This window comes from Carettochelys insculpta, chromosome 1 (genome assembly GCF_033958435.1).
Source record: "Carettochelys insculpta isolate YL-2023 chromosome 1, ASM3395843v1, whole genome shotgun sequence".
Classification (NCBI taxonomy): domain Eukaryota; kingdom Metazoa; phylum Chordata; order Testudines; family Carettochelyidae; genus Carettochelys; species Carettochelys insculpta.
In genome coordinates, this window is record NC_134137.1 from 4558718 (window position 1) to 4566683 (window position 7966).

The 7966-nt window shown below is 43.1% G+C and overlaps 1 pseudogene; it reads left to right on the forward strand.

The window, feature by feature from the left end:
• Positions 1–4338: 4338 nt before the first annotated feature.
• LOC142007580 (olfactory receptor 52M1-like) lies at positions 4339–5276 on the forward strand (annotated as a pseudogene).
• The last annotated feature ends 2690 nt before the right edge of the window (positions 5277–7966 follow it).

Genomic DNA, 7966 nt, shown 5'->3' on the forward strand with positions numbered 1-7966 from the left:
GCACTGGTGATCCATGAACATCTCGCAGGTGTGGCATGAGCATTCAGAAAAATACACTGATGGGCTATATCTTCTGTCATTTAATCAAATACAATGTTACTTTTTTCTTTGCTATGATACCTGATTAAATTGCCTCCTTTTGTTTTTGCTGTATATGTTAATGTATTTTTTTTAGTATGACAACAGTTTTTTAAAGAAAATTTTCACAGGTGTTCTGCACAAAAATATTTTGTTTGATGTTCTGGGCTCTCAAAGCCTGTGTCTGCACTTGCATTCCTCTTTCAAAAGAAAATGCAAATGAGGGAAATTTAAAATGCAAATGAGGTACTGATTTACATATCTCATGGTTCATTTGCATAATCTCTTTTCAGAACAGATTCTTTTGAAAGAAAAAAGAGTTGCTTAGATGGGTATCTTTCAAAAATGAACCCAATCTTTGAAAGAACCCTTCTTCCTGAATCAAAATAGGAAGAAAGGTTATTTTGAATATGGGGTTTATTTCTGAAAGATCCCCATCTACACTGCTTTTTTACTTTTGAAAGAATCTCTCCAAAAAGAAATTATGCAAATGAGGCATGCGATATGTAGATCAGTCTCATTTGCATTTTGGATTTCCTTCATTTGCCTTTCTCTTTTAAAAGTGGAATGCAAGTGTAGACACCCCTAAAAAGTTTAGGAGGCTCTGGGATAGAGAGTAAGTCAGAGGGGGTGCAGTGGGTCATTTAGTATGAAAACTGATAGTAAATGTACAATGCAAAGAGAAATTCTGAGCCCATGGCCCATAGTTTACCCAGAATCCATTGAGGCAAAAATCGCCTTGGAGGAAAAACTGATTAAAAATCCTACAAGAGAGCTCTGTGTCACCTCTTCCTCTAAAACTTTCAAGAAAATATGTGAGGAGGAAGCGAACACTGAGTGTGGGAAACTTCAGTCCAAAGGGTTACATTTTGTCAAACTTAGCAGCAAATGAAAATTCTCATTCTAACTGAAGGTGTCAGACGGCCTTATCCGAAGGAGGGGAAATCAGCAAATCTTCCAGTGGTCGCTCCATTTATGAGCTCTATTCACCAAAATGTTTAGCTGCAATACTATCTAGGGCCAGGAGTTCCACAGGCCAGGAACAGATTGGGTACCCAACTTGCTCTTATTTCTGTTATATGTGTAGGTTTTCAATTTAAACAAATGTTCCTTTTCCGGATGTTCTGAGACACAGTATATGCAAATAGCTGATGTACTTTCTCTATACATTAATTCAGAGGACTGGAGCTGAAAGGGACCATGAAATCATTCAGTCTGACCTGCAGAACAATTCAGGTTATTAAATTTCACCCAGTTTGCCCTTTCTTCAGTCCCTTGTTTTATGTTAGATTATGGCCTGGCCTACAGTACATTATGACAGCCTAGAAACATACAACGACATATTTAGAAAAGGCTGCTAGGGTCATCTCCTCTAACCTCTTGCCAAGAGGTAGGATTTGTCATCTCTGTGCAATGTCAGACAGACGACTATCCAGCCTCCTTTGGAAAATGTCCAATAAAGGACCTTCCACGACTTCTCCCAGCACCTGCTCCGTTGTCTGACTGTGATTACAGTGAAGAATTTTAACATGAGATTTCATTTAAATCTGTTATTCTGTTGTTTGTGCCTGTTGCCTGTTGTGCTGATCTCTCTGGAAAGGGGTAACATTTTTTTCTGTAGCTTTTTAGGACAGCTTTTCAAGTTTTTCAAGAGTTTTATCATGACCCCTGCCACATGAAAGTCTCATCTCAGTTTTCTTTTGATTAGATAAAGCTCTTTGAGTCTCTGTTTGTCTCTATGTGGCATTTTATCCAGTCTCCCATAATATTTTGTGCACCCTCTTTTCGGGATGCTTTCCCATACTGCAACTTCTTTTTGGAAATGTGACATAAAAAGCTGGATGGAGGCATTTCCACCACTGTCACATCGAGAGTATCTGGTTTAGAGCCCCTGCATTCCATAATAGAGTGCCCTAAAACATGGGCTACACCTGCATTCCTTGTTCAAAGAGGATATCTTTGCATTCTGCAGTATTAAAAAGTTTTGCCTCTGTGGGCCCTGCTTTATTGCATCCGCTTTGTTCTCTTAATGTGATAAGCATTTATCCTCATTAAAGATGAATTTCTGATTAAATCCTGTTGTTGAATTCCATCAATCATCATCCTAGGCTTTTACTTTTTTTAAAAATCTAATCTAATTTCATCTTCTCCATTGTTTCCTAACCTTATTAAATCTTTTTCTTAAACTTCCCTTTATGTTCTTAATGATTTCCTTTAAAGAAAACATAAGTCTATGTTTTCCATTTTCTCTACTATACTTTTTCCTGATTGAATGTTTTTGGTTGTGAATATGTCGTTCAGTTCATCAGTCACGTAGTAACTCTGGCATTTGAAGCTCTGAGTTAGATGTTGTTTGATATTCTCCTTGATGGCTCATGGACCAGAAGATGTTCTATCTCCTCATGACATGTGAAACCCTCTTACTGCTTCTTTCCAGGAAAAGAACAGTATTTTTTTAATACAACTACATGTTCTGCAACATTAACAAGTTTCCTTTCCATTGCTAAGAACTCACCGAAATGTTTTCTAGACTTTCGTCTGTTCTCATTCCTCCCACTTAAGGTCCTTAGTCCTGACATGCATGGATTTTTCCTGATGTCTTATAAGTCTCTTCTCAAATTACTAACTTCCAATATGTAATTGCTATTTCCCCCCTTATGTGTTACAGATTGCTTTACTCAACCAATTTCTTCCTTTGCTTTGACCCTTAACCCGATTATTACCCATTTTCTTTATTGTGGAATTGTGGGTTTTTCGTTATTGTGGTAGGGTCATTGTCACTCCTGGGTCCCAGACCTCTGATCAGTCCACAGTCCTGCAGTATGGGGCCTACTTTCCCTCACCAGGATTCAGGCTTTAGTCTCTTGGCCCAAAAGGTAGGAGGTAGGAACCCCCTGGTCTGACAGGGCTGAGCGACCAGTCCATCCCAGCCTCCAGCTGAGCCCTGGCATTTACTGGAGCAGGCAACTCAAACACTCCCTGCAGGAGCACCTCATCTCTTTTGCTCTCCCTGGTACTCTTGGTGTTCTCCTTGGTCACTCTCTGACACTCTCCTTGTCCTCTCTAATCTTCTCACTTCTCTTCTCCTCCAACTCCAACCTCCTCCACTCTCTCCCCAGTGAGGGGGAGGTATTTTAAAGGCCTGTGGTAGCCTCAAGTGGGAACAGCTGGCCCTAAATTATTTACAGCAGCCTGTTCTCCACTGCCCACTCTGCCTATGATGATGTCTGACTAGCCAGAACTGTTTCTGCTTCTTTAGAGCTCTCTCTGGCTTCACCCTGTCACACTGTCAAATACGCTTCTCAAGGAACCCACAGGCTTTTCTCCCAGTTTTCTCTCTACATTTTTCGCTCCAATCAGTTTTTTCTGATAATTTGCCTCAAATGTATGGAATTAACACCTGTGGAGCAGTAAGAGTCGTTAGCTATTGCTGCCTGGGAATCGTTTTCTCTCTGCCCCTTTGAATGTAATCAAAAGTGTTCTTTATTTTCCTCTCCTTTGTCATACGCCCCCTTCTTTGCCTCTTCTGTAAATTAAACAGGTCCAGATTTTCATACTGGCCATATATGACATCCTCCCCATTCTCATAGCCTGTCTCTTGACACCTCTTTGTATCTCCTCCTTCTTGTCATTGGGTGACTAAAACTGAGCACATATCCAGAGCGACTGATTCTCCATTCCCTGCGTTAGCCTCTGAACACTGTTTTGGCCACCAATGCAAATGAGCAGATGGTTCTTTACCACTGCTGTTAGTTAGGGACAGATCCTTTCCCTGAGGTGTGTTCAGTTTGGGAGGTCTCCCCCATCACAAGCCTTGCCAGAAGGTTCCCCCTCCCTCCATCTTCAGATTTTCAACAAGCAGGTTCATGGGGAAATCCCTAAAGCATGGACTCTCTTGCCTGGGAAACCACAGAAAGCCACTACCATCTGTTGTTTCTTGTAGATGATAATTACACTTTCTTATGCCACAAGACACAGGAATTACTGACACAGGGAGCATTAGCAGGTCAGTTTTTTGTAATTTATTTCTTTGAATAATGACAATGTATTTTTCAGTGTGTGAAGAGTGACCACTCTGCTTCTCTCCAGAGAACAGCCCCCACTTCTGAGTACAGTGTCTCATATTAACATTGTTTCTCCATCCAGGCATTAGAAGTACACCTGATGCCTGAGACACTGGGCACATCCAGGAAGCCAGGGAAACAAACAGTACATAAAGGGGCACAGTTCTGCTTCAGAATTGGACATCTCCTTTACTCCATGTCAGATTCCAACACAACCAAATTCTCCAGTCCCTCCACCTTCATCCTGCTGGGCATTCCTGGCCTGGAGACAGCCCATGTCTGGCTCTCCATTCCCTTTGGAGCCATGTACGCAACAGCTGTCTTAGGGAACTTCACCATCCTGTTCATTGTGAAGAGAGAGCCAAGCCTTCATGAGCCCATGTACTATTTCCTCTGCATGCTGGCTGTCACCGACGTAGCTCTCTCTACATCCATCCTGCCCAAAACACTGAGCATCTTCTGGTTTAATTCCAAGGAGATCGACTTCAGCGCCTGCCTGACCCAGATGTTCTTCATTCACTGCTTCTTTGTGATGGAATCTGGGATCTTCGTGGCCATGGCTTTTGATCGCTACGTAGCCATCTGTGATCCTCTAAGGCATTCCACCATCCTGACAAACTCTGTGGTGGGCAAGATAGGCCTCACTGTGGTTTTGCGTAGTAGTATGCTTGTACTGCCATGTCTCCTCCTGGTGAAGAGGTGGCCATATTGCAGAACCAACATCATACCCCACACTCACTGCGAGCACATGGCTGTGGTGAAGTTGGCCTGTGGTGATACCCACATAAGCAGTTACTATGGCCTCTTTGTGATGTTCTGTGTGATGGGTCTGGATGTGTTTTTTATCGCTGTATCTTATACCCAGATCCTCAGGGCCATCTTCTGCCTCCCAATGAAGGATGCTCGGCTCCGGACTTTTGGAACCTGTGGTTCCCACCTTTGTGTCATCTTAGCCTTTTACATCCCAGGTCTTGTGTCTTCCCTGATGCATCGTTTTGGCCAAAATATGCCACTGCATTTCCACATTCTCATTGCCAACATGTATCTCCTGGTGCCCCCTACTCTAAACCCCATCATCTATGGTGTGAGGACCAAACAGATATGGTCCAGGATCCTCCAGCTTCTTGGTCATAAAGGCCGTTTCTACGCTAGCCCCAAACTTTGAAATGGCCATGCAAATGGCCATTTCGAAGTTTACTAATGAAGCACTGAAATGCATATTCAGCGCTTTATTAGCATAAGGGTGGCCATGGCTCTTTGAAATTGACGCGGCTCGCCGCTGCGCAGCTTGTCCTGGTGGGGTTCCTTTTCAAAAGGACCCTGCCTACTTAGAAGTCCCCTTATTCCCATGAGCAGAGGGGAATAAGGGGACTTCGAAGTAGGCAGGGTCCTTTTGAAAAGGAGCCCCATCGGGACGAGACGCGCGGCAGCAAGCAGAGTCAATTTTGAAGAGCCACGGCCACCTGCACGCTCATGAAGCGTTGAATATGCATTTCAGTGCTTCATTAGTCAACTTCAAAATGGCCGTTTGCGTGGCCATTTCGAAGTTTGGGGCTAGTGTAGACGTAGCCAAAGAGACTAAAGCTTTCCCCTGGTGCTTTCGCTCTCACACCCGGGTACGTGTGGAGTTGGGTAGTAAATAGTGTTTGGCCATCTTCCCTGAATCACTTATTGGTCAGTCAAAAAGACATTAAATTATTTCCCAACCACATGGTACTGTATCAGCCTGGTGTACTTGGCAATTGGCCTGTGTATTATTGATTTAGTAGCAACCTTCCTAACTACAGAAAACTGGACCCCTGAACCATGCCCCCTACCCGGTCTGTTCCTGCCAGGCCCAACCATTACTCCTTATCTTTACTCAATGGTCTACTCACCTCTGCGCCTATTCCCCCAAGGACTTTGCCCTGCCACTCACTCCACTCATTGCGGAGCGATTAAATGATTTCTTTGCTTCAGTCTTCACGGCTGAAGATGTTACAGAGGTTCCTAAATCTGAGCCAGCCTTTTTAGGCGACAAATCTGAGGAACTCACTCAGATTGAAGTGACATTAGAGGAGGTTTTGGAATTAATTGATAAGCTGAATAGTAACAAGTCTCCAGGACCAGATGGCATTCACCCAAGGGTTCTGAAAGAACTCAAATGTGAAATTGCGGAGTTATTAACAGTGGTTTGTAACCTATCCTTTAAATCCACTTTGGTACCAAATGACTGGAAGACGGCCAATATAACACCAATATTTAAAAAAGGCTCTAGAGGAGATCCTGGCAATTATAGACCGATAAGTTTAACATCAGTACCAGGTAAATTAGTAGAAACACTAGTAAAGAGTAAAATTGCAAGGCACATAGAAGAGCACGAATTGTTGGGCAAAAGTCAGCATGGTTTCTGCAGAGGGAAGTCGTGTCTGTCTAATCTATTAGAATTCTTTGAAGGGGTTAATAAACATGCGGACAAGGGGCACCCAGTGGACATAATATACCTAGATTTCCAGAAAGCCTTTGACACGGTCCCACACCAAAGGCTTTTATGTAAATTAGGTGGTCATGGGATAGGAGGAAAGGTCCTTTCATGGATCGGGAATTGGTTAAAAGACAGAAAACAAAGGGTTGGAATAAATGGTAAATTTTCACAATGGAGGGGGGTAACTAGTGGTGTTCCCCAGGGCTCAGTCCTGGGACCGATCCTGTTCAACTTGTTCATCAATGATCTAGAAAATGAGGTAAGCAGTGAGGTGGCAAAGTTTGCAGATGACACCAAGTTGTTCAGGACAGTCAAAAGCAAAAGGGATTGTGAAGAACTACAAGGAGATCTCAGCAAACTGAGTGATTGGGCAGCAAAATGGCAAATGAAATTTAATGTGGGTAAGTGTAAGGTAATGCATGTTGGAAAAAATAACCCAAATTACACGTACTACATGATGGGGTCAAATTTAGCTACGACAGATCAGGAAAGGGATCTTGGAGTTATAGTGGATAGTTCTCTGAAGACATCCACGCAGTGTGCAGCGGCAGTTAGTAAGGCAAATAGGATGTTAGGAATTATTAAAAAAGGGATCGATAATAAGACAAAAGATATCATACTTCCCCTATATAAAACTATGGTACGCCCACATCTCGAGTACTGCGTGCAGATGTGGTCTCCTCACCTCAAAAAAGATATATTGGCATTAGAAAAGGTTCAGAAAAGGGCGACTAAGATGATTAGGGGCTTGGAAAGGGTCCCATATGGGGAGAGGCTAGAGAGACTGGGACTTTTCAGTTTGGAAAAGAGGCGATTGAGGGGCGATATGATAGAGGTATATAAAATCATGAATGGTGTGGAGAAAGTGAATATAGAAAAATTATTTACCTTTTCCCATAATACAAGAACTAGGGGACACCAAATGAAATTGATGGGTAGTAGGTTCAAAACTAATAAAAGGAAATTTTTCTTCACACAGCGCACAGTCAACCTGTGGAACTCCTTGCCCGAGGAGGCTGTGAAGGCCAGGACTCTATTAGGGTTTAAAAAAGAGCTTGATAAATTTTTGCAGGTCAGGTCCATAAATGGCTATTAGCCAGGGATAAAGTATGGTGCCCTAGCCTTCATAACAAGGGCAGGAGATGGATGGCAGGAGATAAATCACTTGTCTTCTGTTCTCCTTCTCTGGGGCACCTGGCATTGGCCACCGTCGGCAGATGGGATGCTGGGCTTGATGGACCTTTGGTCTGACCCAGTATGGCCATTCTTATGTTCTTATGTTCTTATGTTCCCTCTGTCACTCACTGGATTATTTCCACATCCCACTTCACCCAATAGGACTCCCTCTGCTCCAGGGCTG